This window comes from Pagrus pagrus (assembly GCF_965226575.1).
Source record: "Pagrus pagrus genome assembly, chromosome: 14".
Lineage (NCBI taxonomy): Eukaryota > Metazoa > Chordata > Actinopteri > Spariformes > Sparidae > Pagrus > Pagrus pagrus.
The window spans coordinates 6,704,297-6,717,785 of NC_140198.1; the positions used below are offsets into that span (position 1 = coordinate 6,704,297).

At 41.0% G+C, this 13,489-nt stretch overlaps 1 protein-coding gene across 7 annotated transcripts in view; it reads right to left on the reverse strand.

Moving 5' to 3' along the window:
• Positions 1-13,489, reverse strand: part of ncam1a (neural cell adhesion molecule 1a) — a 267,592-nt gene that overhangs the window by 87,810 nt on the left and 166,293 nt on the right. The window lies entirely within an intron of this gene.

Consider the following 13,489-nt stretch of genomic DNA (forward strand, 5'->3'; position numbering starts at 1 on the left):
TGAAGAAATGCAAAGCATCTGTTGTTTTACAGAGCTTCATCTACCATTCTTGAAAAGTGAGATATGTGGTCACTATCTATATTCTAAGGATGAGCATCCACAGCAATTGATATACAATAAACCAACAACATTAATCCACACTAATTTAATTAAAAAACAAAAAAACAGGGTCTGTCATCCTTTGACTGGCCTCTGACAAGTCGGTGACGGTGTCTTTGACTTTTGGGAAATGGTGTTTCCAAATTATAGCTGATCTATTTCTTTTTTATTTACCATTAGTGTCTAGAAAAAATGATATATTGTTGAGCAAGGTTATGTAAGGCTGGATTTTTTTACATTCAAGATACACTCCTTTTATATTTTACCTTTATCTCCTTGTTTGAGTACACCTTTCATTCAATCCAGAAGAAATAACTTAATGTCTATAGCACAGTAAGCTCTGCAGTAACAGAAAAAAACAACAAAATAGCAGAGAAGAAGGAGAATGGCACTCCGTGGCCTTGTGATTCGTATATAAGGAGCTATATCTTTTGCTACCAGCACTTTAAAGTTGTAAGCTGTTAATGAATGTTGTACCTGTGACCTTGTGACAATCAACTGTCTGCCATGTGACAGAGTCAAGGCGTAGGCTGTAGGCACCTCTTGACAGTGTTAAATTGACAGGAAACGAAGAGGGCACAGTGCGGAAGGAAAGCTGCTGTCCGACAAATTATCTGACAATCATTTAAGGTCCCTTATGGTACAAAGTTAGATTACTGTGTCTTTTTGTTTGTCAAGCAGGTTAAGGTGATATATAATCACTGTGAAAGTATCAAATTGCTCAGTCCATCGAGATTTACACAGTCTGCCTTCAAATGAGCCATTCGAGCCAGTCGTTGCCTGCTTGGGCATGTAAGAGCTGACCAATCAGAGCAGACGAGGCTTTCTGGGAGCCGGGCCTTAAAGAGACAGGAGCCAAAACGAAGCATTCGGGCTTGAGAATGAATAGAGAGAAACAGCATGAGAAAAAGTTCTCGAGAGTAAAAAAAAAAAGAATTAGGTATTTTAAGTGCTGTGCAATTGTTCAGAGTAGGATGATCTCCAGTCCTCAGCAGCAAATTTAAAATATATTCTCTAACACTATCTAAAGATTTTGTTCTAAGCTTCATTTTATTGAGTGAAGCCACCTGACTGAGTCATTGCAGGGGGCTATCATACTCATTTTCGGCATCTCTGTTGCTCCTGGCAGACGATTTAGAAGGCATAATGCAGTAAATCAAAGAATATCCTTTTCCTGAGACTGTAACGCAGTTGATCTCTCAGCATCAGCTAAAGCTTCAGTGACACAGATGAGATTTAGAAGAGTGCAGAAGAACCACCTGGTGTTTGTTCCTTCCCGCGTGCTCGCAAATTCAAATAAAAAACTCTTGCATATTCAATGAAAAGTGTTCAAATGTGTAATAATTTTCAAAGACTTAATCAGGAGATTCATCTCTCGCAAGTGTGCTCACGAGATGTGATGATTGTTAAATGTGACATGGTTTAATTTGAGACTCCTATCTGCAGTGATGTGCCAGTGTGTGGCATGGAAGTGAGGCAGGAATACCACTGAATCGTGATCCGGAGCTTGACAGAGAAATCCTGCTGAGCCTTCAGCATGTCGCCACTTCACACAAATGAGTGAGTCAGCCGCAGCCCAATTCTCACCATGACATTCAGGGGGAATGGTTTGCGAGGACGCGGCATTCAAAGACAGGTAGCCAACTATCGTCGCAGCACAATGAGACAATGGTGTTTCATGATTCAACAATCTCACGGCTGTAGAAAAACATCCGTGACTAAGACGACCGTCAGAGCAGTGGCCCTCGCTGTTCTTTTATTCCTTCTATACACACGAAAAATGTGAAAATCCATCATCATTATGCTCAAATCAAAACCTCCTCCACCGAAGACGTACACAGCATTTAGGACGGGATAGATGTACACAATAGGCTTTTGTGTTCCGAAGTGTTTAGAGTGTCCCCATGTTTGGTTGTTTTATGCTGGGCAAAGTGGAAGCTCTCAAGGAAGATAGTCCACTGTCAGCTGAGATGATTCGGTCTTCCAAATCATACACAAAATAAATAGGCATGTACAATGAGAAACACATTGTTCAAAAAGCAGGAGGTTTTGTGGAGGTTTAACATCGTCACACAACCTCTGCCTCGGCTCCTGCGAGATGACAGATCGCTTGCCAGGACGATAGGAACATAAAAAAGCTGTAATTTTCCTGGTCGGGGCACTCTCACGTATTGATTTCGTTAAACTATTCAAGGTGAGAATAATATCTCCCTCATGGCTTAGTCAAGAAGTCATACAAATATTGATTTGTAGTAAAACACCCTGCCTCTGCCACTTAAATGACCTGGCCATTGTTCCAGGCTAGCATGCAAGCTTGAGAGGCATGGAAAACCACTACCCACAGTGTGTTTGCTTTTACAGGCGGGAGGTAGATACAAAGAAAACAACATATCCATTTCCTTCCCTCATCTAGTAAGATCACAGATACCACGCTGCAAACCCAAGCCATGCCTCCTAAGACTAAGACAACTGGCCAAAAAATCAACTGATCATATCTGCAACACTAAAAACAACAAAACGGAGTTCAGGCGGTGTGGGAAAGATTGCTATTCCCAGAGCCACTTTCTCAGTGTAAGTCTCTAATTGGTTACTTGTGCAGTGTCTCCAGGATGAACTGGCTGTAGAGTCTCAAACGTGAAGGAAATAAGTGATATCGTGTCTCTGCTGAGGGAATATTGTGAGAAGCAAAGTCATAGTGGAAAGAGGAGAAAAGTCGTCAGATTCAATTAATGACCAAATCTAAAACGATAACTGAATCAGGACATTTCCTGTGCTGACAAAAAGCTCGGAAAATTGACCTCTGCTCAGTCCATTCCTGTTTAAATAAGATTTTCTCTTTAGATTAGATTTCTGGTAATGGTATAATGATAAGTAATTTAAAGTCAATTGAATTGGAGGCTTTGATAGAACTTTTAGAAAACTTCTTAAAACTTCAATATTATGCACTGTTCATTGTCCTAGGTTTCATTTGTAACCATTAAGAACAAGGAGCCATTGCTTGTGGTCATAAATTGTCTTCTTACCAATGTGGTGTAGGACCATATTGGTGTTTATTATGCATCAGGTTTCTCGTGAAAATTATTTTTTTCAAACCACATAGAGAGGAGCCAGTGGCTGCTAGTAAAATAGAATAAAACAGAATAACATTTCCTACAATCATCCTTTGTTTGTACATCCACGGGTTCACTGCAAACAGGAACGGCCTGTACTTAATTTGGCTCGCTTTAATGTTGCCAGTTTGCCAAAATGTTACCAAGTATAGGTTAAAAAGACAGGGTACAAGTTATTGTCCATGGCAACTCCATGGCAACATTATACTGCCTCATTATCTCCCAAATGAACCGTAGTTGAACAGAATAATAACACGAATGACAAAATCCATCAAGGTCAACTTTTTAATGTTGCACTATTAATATTTTTTGGACAAAAATATGAGAATAGACTGGGAGTCTGGATAAAAAATCGGTAACATAGCGTGAAATACAAGGCAAGGTCATGTTCACAGTGATCTGGGCAACACCCCACTGCGAAAACTTATAAAAACACAAATCTAGTCTGCAGTGCGTGGTGCTCTACTTCATTCTTCTTGACTGCCAAGCACAGGCACTCTAAATTTTAAATGCGTCCTTTGAATATGTAAGGACGGATGGTGTTATGTAGCACTTTCATATGTTGTCGACTGTAGACTCAATGGAAAGTGGCTTCAGTTTGGAAGGAGAAGCAGTCGTTGAATAGTAAATTGTGTCGAATTTGTTGCAAAAAAAAATGCTTAAAACATTCAGGAACACCAGAATGACGCTTTAAAAGTTTCATCAACGCTCTGACGTTGAGAAAGACCTGACCTAAATTACATGAATAAAAAGGTAAACTAAGAGCCCAGAAGCAAAAGAGATCCGGTGGAAGGAGGTGTAGATTAACAGGATGGATAGAAAGAAGTGCTCGGCATAGTGAGCAGAGAGCTTGGATAAAGGATGAAGCTATCTGTGCCCCGACGTGTCTACTCATGACACCAATCTAATATCTATCCACTAAGCTTGTCCCTCACTTTCACTCCTCTCCAGAGACTCATAAACCTCTCTTTCTGCTCTCGAGAGTCCTTTTCTCTTCAATCCGCTGCTTAGACACCTACAGTCACAGCACCCTGCTCTTTAACAAACAGCGCTTCTACTATCATTCAGATCGGCATCTTTTCACAGAGATGGTGGTAATTTTTTTTCGGTACGCGGGAAAGAAAAATCTGCAAATCTAGACATCAGGAAAAAAACATCTGCTTCTTTCTGTTACGGCGGAAAAGCCCCTGAATATCTTTCAGAATTACATCCTTTGTTGTCATGCGCCTGGCTGCATGTTCGTGTTTATTTCATATTCGGCAAAAGCACTTATCTATTCAAAACATTTTTATTCCTTCGGTGATGTTGGTCTGTGGCAATGGATATTTTTTAAGAGAAGCATGTTCTGAAAGATTGGAGATGTAGACATGACATGAAATCAGCTTCAAATTACAAAAAGGAGCAGCTGAGACTTCAGGCTGGACTGAAGCAAACTTCCACCAAAAGCACATCTACAGTCAGACATTGTTTGGCCGGATTATTAAACTCGACCAGTTGGGACCGAACCTTACAATTATTGGGCATCGCTCTGAGAAACACCACTCTCTCATTACTTCAGGATCCTGACATGTATTAAGTTGGACGGTGAGTACAAGTGAGCTTAGTAGTTAGCTTTGTGGCTAGTCTTAGCCCTGGGCTGAGGTATTAAGCATGACTGGCCCTGTCAGGATGGTGTAAATAGCTCTGAGAGAATCTGTCTCATATTACTCATTGAAGCAAAAACATGTGTGGGATCAAAGTGTTCTTCAACACTGGTTTGAAAAGCGTATTTCAGGCCAAATTGTTGGGATGGCCTGTTAAAATGTTATCTGTGGATGACGAGAGTCAGTGAAACAGAGAGAGTCCGACCAGATGAAAAGAAGGAGATCTGGAACATCCAGTAAACAAAGATCGGCCGAGCTCCTGCTAGTAAAAAGTGAAGTTAGCTGCCAACTAATGTTGGAAACTGAGGGAAATTAAAGGTCCAGTGCATAGGATTTAGTGGCATTGAAGCATTGAACTTTCCGAGCGTGTAGGAGGTCCTACGATGGCCTCTAAAAACGTGAAACACCCTCTCGCTCTGCCGAAATAAAAGGGTAATTCTAAGGTAATGAAAACACAAATAAATCCCCCCTATATCCTTCACCTTGGAACTCAAACATTTCAGTAAGAGACAATATTATCCTAAAGACGGTCAGTGAATGGGGTCAACAAGAAAAAACGATTTACACTGTCTCTAGATTGGTACAGTAGCTCATATAGTTAAACTGCAGAAATCCCTGGAACATTGTGGTTATCCGGTCCACCCATTGTACTTCCAAGTCATTCGTGGAGAATATTTCTGTCTGCACGGCAGCTTCGCCTCTGACAAATGTTGGTATAAATAAAACTCCACTCTTGACTCTTTCTCCCTGTAGACTTCCTCTGCTACGTCCAGAGTATCTCCTGGTTTGACGGGAGCACAACTGTATAACCAGAGATGACAGTTTCCACCACCAAATCTTTCTGGAACTTGTTCTTTTCATCCTGGGGAAAAAAAAAAACACGCCCGAAAAACAAAAACGGACAGGTTGTTCCCTGAAACCATCCACACAGGCAATTAGAGGCCATAGCAACCCAATACAGCAGAAGTTATTTCACTGCATCCACATGGAGGCTGGTACCCCACAGCGTTTGCCAGCAGCTCCTCCTCACAGGCTCTGTTTGCTCACTGATATCTCCTTACAAACCCTGTGTTCTAAAAAACAACACATATATATCTAATTTGCAACAGTGAACACATTTCCAGCGAACATGTACATAGAGATACTTTTTTTCTTGCATGTACTGCTAAGCAGGACTATAGCCAGGGTTTTAAGAATACTGAGGTCATAAGTCTGAATCCCCTCAGGCAGTAAATACGTCCCCTCCAAACAAAACGCAACACATTAATTGTAATAATTAAATCACCATACAGGTGACCTTAAATAAACATGAGAGACAATGAAACAATAAATTAAACCACTTCATTTATTTTCCCTGATTCACCATTTTGCTCTTCGAAAGGCTAAACTCACTTTTCATAAGTATTTCGGGCAATAGGATCCAAACTGTAGTAATATGACAAATGTTTGTATAAATATCCTTATAAGAGCTCAAGGAAACTGAAGGCATTAATTAACTCCCCACACAAAAACACACGTTTGCCTGGTGAATAGCTTGGCAGCAGTTTGATTATTAAACTTATTAATTCGACAAAGTTAAGAAGGAAGTGAGATGGAAGAGCGCGTCCCGGCCACTCATGGTGAGCTCAAAGTGGTATTAGAAATGGCGTATTAATTTACTGATAATCCCTCCGCACTCTGAAGCAAATATGCCTGTGCGGTTTAAATAACAATGACCAAAACCTCCGAGTGAGGATGTGAGTACCGGCCATTCTCTAGCGAGAGAATTACGGACTTCACAGGCTGCTACCGTAAACAGGCTTTTAAAATGTTAGCATCAACAACGCAGAGTTCCTTAATTCCTGTTATGCAACGGCGCAGATTCATTCAGAGCACAAGGCCGTCATTATTTCATTTGAGGGTGTGCGAGTTTGTGAAACGAACAAACAGGAAGTAGTCGGCTCTGCAGCGGAGAACTTGTAGTTTGAGGCAGCTTCTTTCCCGTCTTGGATCAGGAGGTTTGCATGCCTAATTGGAGCCTGGCAGCCGGTGGTGACTGGCTCTATTACAAGGAGGCCACAACAGTCAGCTGTTGGTGCTTAACATGCAAGTCATGTCGGAGCAAGCACACACCATGCAGGAGCAGACAGCACTGTGTAGGGCCACGCTAGGATGCGTGCATCACCAGCACATACGCTAAGAGAGAAAACTGAGTATGTACTGTATAGCAAGAAGAGATGCGGACATGCTATTTTGTTTTTATCGGAGCAACACTTTCCTCTGTTGGTACAGTATGTTAATTTGACTGTTGAATACTAATGATTGAAAATCCCTGTGGCCGGAAAGAGGTCAAGACATTATTGATGATGACAAAGACCCGAACAAGAAGCAAGATCCACGCACACGTAGACCACCTACGTACTGTTACACTTCCAACAGGAAACCCATTCTGCTAAAATAGTCTCATTTTTCCATTTCTTACTAAATTAGGTAGAAAGGTTCCCCCTTAATTCCCCTCAGGTAATGGAAAAATGAATTATTTAGACATAATGAAACAATTCTGATCCTAAATTGAACCTATTTCATTTCATATGAATATAATGGAATCAGTTTTGCTATTATTTTACAACTGACAGTGAGCACAAACAGAAAAGATACATGACAGGTGACAAAGGTCCCAGACTGCAAACTCACAAACGTGTACATGTGAAATACCTAATTAAATCGAGTCGTGAGGACTTCTGTGAATATAAGTCGCTCTTCAAAACGTGATCCGTGCCAGACATTGTGCAGCACTCTCCTCTTGACGTACTGGAGAGAGATTACACTCGCAACCCTTTATTAAATGACTACAAGTGCTGCACAAATACACTCATATTTGTCCGTCTTTGAGATCCGTAATCTCCCGCAAATGCAGACACACTGCCGGCATAACTACATAATATAATTTAAAATTGATTAGGCCTCTTCCTATCAGATGGGGTTTGATATGAGCTTGTATGAGATCGTTCCCTGAGAGCACTAGGAGAAACCCATCTCTGAGACCAGGTGAAGCAAGCTGTAAAAGATCTATTCTTGGAATCCAGCGGGACTCTCTAATGCAAGTATTCACCTCACATGCCCTGTAACGAGGGGGTACTGAAGCACAGCTTGGGGCTTAGGTGGGACGTAGCTGAATCTCTGTATGAATCAAGCCTGACTATTCATTCTCAATAATGCAAGAAAATATCAAAGACCTAATATCATATGTGATAAGACTTTGGATTATTTTTTTTTCATCTAATTTATTCCAATCTTTGGGTCTGAAGTCTTTTTTGCAGCCCTAACCTTCTTTCATTCGCAGCACAGCCCTTTTAAAACCTGAAATAGAGTTTATTCATATCGTTCAAATGGGTTAAACACGCTTGCACGCAATTTTTGTGTATTAAACTGTTCTACGTGGATATGATAGAAAAAGACTCCTCAACACGTGAACACATGAAGCCCCTCTGCAAAGCCTCCTTCTACCATGTCAAAGCTACGCCAGCCAAGTCAAATCCACTTGTATTGCCTGGTATCGGATCCAGTTGAATATTTCAATGGACTTCACAGACCTCACGCTCTCCCTCTAACCCCTCTCTAACCCTTGGAGACTCGGAGAAGCTTCTCCACAAACCTCAAAAAGGATTTCCGACAGAGACCTAACCCTAACCCTAACCCTGCATAAACACAGACACATCACTCCCCATCATGCCTTCTTGGTGCCAGCTCCCTATACACTCTGCCGCTACCCTTTCTCTGACCCGTAGTCAGTCCACAGAAACACCTCGTGCTGCTCCCGGTAATTCGTCACCGCCACAACCTCGAGGGGCTCTACACAGAAAGGCTGGTAATGACCTGTTATTAGTAGCGCCTTTTATATCATTTAGTTTTTGTCCTTTAAAATAAAAAATGTGTGATCCATCTGTCAGCAATTTTATGTATGCAAATGGTGAATAAATTGAGTCTTTGGAAGGTCCCTTTTGGAACAGGTTCAACACTTATTGTCATAGATCCTCCAAGTCTGTGAAAGTCGTTAAGGAACACCATTCATCCGAAAGATATTCGCCCACTCACGCACCAATCCCGAAATCTTCCTCTGCAATTCAATTGGGGTGGTGATCTGGTAGCGTACGGCATGATTCACATCATTTTCATGCCCCTAGGATGAAGACATTATCCTCACAGAAGACAGCCACTCCCATCAGGATGAGACCATCCATCTCGAGGGAACAAGTCGACCCAAACTACGCCACGACAATGGCCTCAATGGCATAAAAGCGCCACCAATCCCCCTCATTGTAGGGCTCAAGCATTCAGGCCTGTACCGTTCTCCTGCCCACTTATTGAGAACATGATGAATGATCTCACTCTATTCTTTGTGAGTGAAGCTCCTGTCGCATGTGCCCAAATACTGAATCCCCTTTTTCAAATACACATAAGATCTTTTCCTCTCGCTGTCTTGATCCAGATAACCTGGAGCATGGCAGGATGTTAGTTGCATTATTCCATCATGTAGAAACACCTGTAACCTATGTAATCATAACTTTTTTTGTTATGTTTATTCATTAACTTATTCAGGTTCAGAACACATTCAGCTGGTGTGGCATTAGTCGCAGTAGAAGTCAGGGATAGGGGAGCACGTGCTTCAACTCTGACTGTAATGACTACGAGTGTAGTGTTAAGTACAGGTTATTTGATTTGATATGTGTTATGAAAAAGCAGATTTGAAATCATGATGTCTATGTATTGTGTTGCAGAGATGTCCCCTGAAGTTAGCATGCTAACCAGCTAGCTCTGGCCAGCCCCCCAGTCCAAAAATCCTACTAGCAGTGTAAACACTAACACTCCCCATGGTCCTTAGCTCCCAGTCTGGACGGCTAGCTGCATAACTAACTGAGCTAATTAGCTAACAGCAGCTACAGTTAGCATCAGCTGCTTTGATTATGAATTAACAATAAGAAATCGTATATTGCCATTGAACCACTGTTGAATGTTTACATTCTTCAAAATGAATGACAACAATTATATTATTAACAAGAACATGACGCAAAAACTGATATGAACTTTGAACTGTGTGCATCCCTATGCCACTAGTAATACAGGTATAGAATCAACAGTGGTAGGATAATGTCTGTAGTAATTCTGAAGGCTCATCTCTGCTTTGAAAAAAAATTATTTGCAGGTGAACAGTGTTACAGTGAGTAGCAGCTGTTTTATTGAACCTCTGAACAGAACTAAGTTTTATCATTATGTTTCTAATTTGTATTTCAGAGACAGATAAATTAGCCTTTCAGAAGCACATTGCAAACTCTCTTCGCCACTTATCATTAACCTGCTGTACTACGAGAGACTGCACAAAGCACTAAGCAGCCGTTTCCATGTGCTGTGTGTGGGCGTCAGGCCTTAATCAAATTGACATAGACGCGTCAGCTACTAAGCTCCTTCTCCTCACATCTTTCAGTCATTCACCAACACAGCTTTGTCAGGATTACGGCTGTTGCCATCATTCCCCAAACCCGCGCCACTTCAGTTGTCATCCAAGTGTATTACAACTGGAGAGGAATGAATTTAGAAGAGCACAAATGGGCGCTGCAGAAATCAACAGTTTGGAGTGCTTTTTTTCCACTAGCTTAGGGTGTAAAAAGTTTGAGATTAACTATGAAAACTAAGCGGTGCGGCCTCGGATTTGCCTTCCTCTATTGATCAAAAATGCGCTGTCTCAACTCGTCCTCTCCAAATAAACAACTCCCTGATATATTTCCAATTGCTGCTCCTTTTCTGTCATTAGTAATGTTTGTTTATCAAATTGATGCCAAACAGTGAAAGGTCCTGTTTTACTCTGGCTCATTTTGAGCCTCCTCATTCTGACAGCACCTAATTACAAAACCTGGAGAGAATGCTACACAAAAGGCTAAGGGACTGAAAAGGGCAGCAGAAGGGGAAGTATAAACAGCTACAGAATGAAATCTGGCTGTGAACAGACTACATGTAAAACCAGTCAGAGTAAAGGCCGTAATGACTCAGCATTATAAAACACAGGGCAAACGTCTAAAGCTCTACTAGCTGCACACAGAAGCAGCTGGGGATCGAGGCTGTACTAAGGAAAGTCCATGTACATTAGGAGATACTGTGGGTACACATTTTGGCTTGATGGTGATACAAACCTTACAAAATGTCACATGTGTGATTTGCTTTTTCACATGTGAAAATCACAATTTCAATTGAATATTTTAACATGAAATCATGAAACAAGTGAATTCCACATTTTCACATGCAATATTTTCACGTGAACTCAAATTTTAACGTGACCGGGACTTCGCTTTTGTTCACAGATGAATGGCATTTCACATTAATTACATACATTGATATGTGATCGGCTTTTAATTACATGTGAATTTGATTTTCCACACATGGAAACAAGTTCATTTGTGAAGTTGCCACTGCGGTCTGACCAGCTGGTGCATTATCCCGGCTACATGTATCCATATGAATAAAAGGTGGTCGCACTCATGTCTTTTGATGAATTTACTTCATCATTTGGCGCCTCACAAAACAAAGTCACAGTGATTTGGGATTCGGCTCACCTGTTAACTTACCTGGCACCATCAAAGAGGGATTGTGTCATCTGTACACACTGATAAAGGCAGGATGGCTGAAAATGTTTTGTGTGCTGCCAGACAGATGATCAAGCAAATTCATCAAAAAGACACATTCCTGAGTGCGACTCTCTTTTTTTTTCGTATGGACACACATGAAAACGCATGAAATTTGCTTCTTCACATGTGAAGTCCACATTTTCACACAATCTCACATGTGATTGTCTTTTTCCACATATAATTTCCACGTCATATATGTTTTCACACGTGACTTACACATGTTTATACATGACTGATGAGTATCCAGAATGGAAATGGTTCATCCTCTAATCAGCACTGATGTTTTCAGTAAATGCCGGTAAATTTGACATCTCTTGTGACACTTTGACGTGTCACCAAGAAAAAGGGTTTCACCAATTTCATTACGAATTATCCTCTGAGGACCATGAACAACCACATCGGTTTTCATCGATATCCTGCCTTCACTGTACCATCTCTTGGAACAAAATGTTGGATGAAGGGAAATTTCAATCTGATGTAACCGCTAGAGGAAAAGAGGGGGTTTCCAAAATTAGGAGTCCTCTGGAAACAATGAATATCCCCCCAAAAATTACAATTTGGCTCCTCTGACCTCTGGCTTTGTAGAACTGTGAAGCTGCTGGTGCAAACACTGTGTTAGCAAGTTATTTTGTAATTGTCTTCTAACCTGTATGATATACTGGACTGGTGCTCATTACCCTATTGGGAATACTCCAACAGTAATACGCACACTGACACTGACACAGTTACAAAGTGCTCGGCAAGGCTTTGATTTACTGTCCTCTCTTTCACAAACCCTTCTCACTGCACTTCACAGCGTGAGAGGATCATGAAACGTATTTCCAAGTAATTTGAACCAGGTCTGACCTGAATATGCTTCATCTCCTACCAATTAACTTCCTGCAGGGTCTTTCTGTCACAAGGTCAAATCCCCTGGTACATTATAATTAACGGCAATACAACTGAGGCCAAGCTATAATTTGGAAAAAGAAAATGTAATATGTTTTAGATTAGGAGAGGACGGAAGTTAGCCAAAACAATAATCACATTAGCATGACAAAAACACACTGCCTGGATATGTTAATTTTATATTCACTCGCTGATGACTGTTATTTACCTCAAGCTTCATGCAGTATACCCAACAATATGTACATACTGGAAGTCACTTTGCACGGATGTGAACCAGCCTGACTATTCTGGTCTGTGCTGACTCTAATGTTTGCTGAAATAACTCAGCTCAGCGCTGCCAAGGATAAAACCGAACTCTGCTGTGCTGTTTAGCTTTAAAAAGAAGAAAAAGAAAAAAAAAATCTACTTTTGAAGATGAAAAACTAAGGCATGAAGTCGAGTGCCCTTTTGTTCCTTACCCTTTCACCACTTACTTCTCTGCCTCAGGTACATCTAATGGCTTTTAAGATGCTTTCTAAATGGTCGTAAGCTTAATGCATCTTGCCCAAGTTAATACGAGGTGCTGGCGCTCACTTCTTGATCAGAGACCTTTACAGAAAAACATAGAAGCCTGAGAAATGTTTGTAACAGGAACGTTTATCATGAGACGCAAGCTTTTGAAGCAGCGGTTTCTGGAGATCAAACTGGATAAAAGTGTCGAACCAATCAGAGCTTGAGGTCAATTAAATTGGTAAAGCTGAAGCTTCAGGGAGAGCAAAGTGCTGTTGATGTGAGAAACACTTGATGTTTTCCTAAATGGGTGCTTGAAACCTGTAAAGGGTTAAAGCAACAGTAAATGGCAAAGTATTAAAGGATCAGGAGGTGTAATTTTATCTTTTTTCTGGTGATTGTCGTGCGCGAAAAAAAGACTCCACCACTGTACACATTTGCGACAGTGTACAAGTGATTGTTTTCAGCTTTTTTCCTGGCTCCTGGAAGTCATACGGGCATCCTTCAATAAATCATTCAATGTAAAAATCCTCAAAATTTCAGCGAGGGTTGATTTGGAAACACCTGTGGTTACAGCTGCTATAATAAAGATCCACAGACCTGT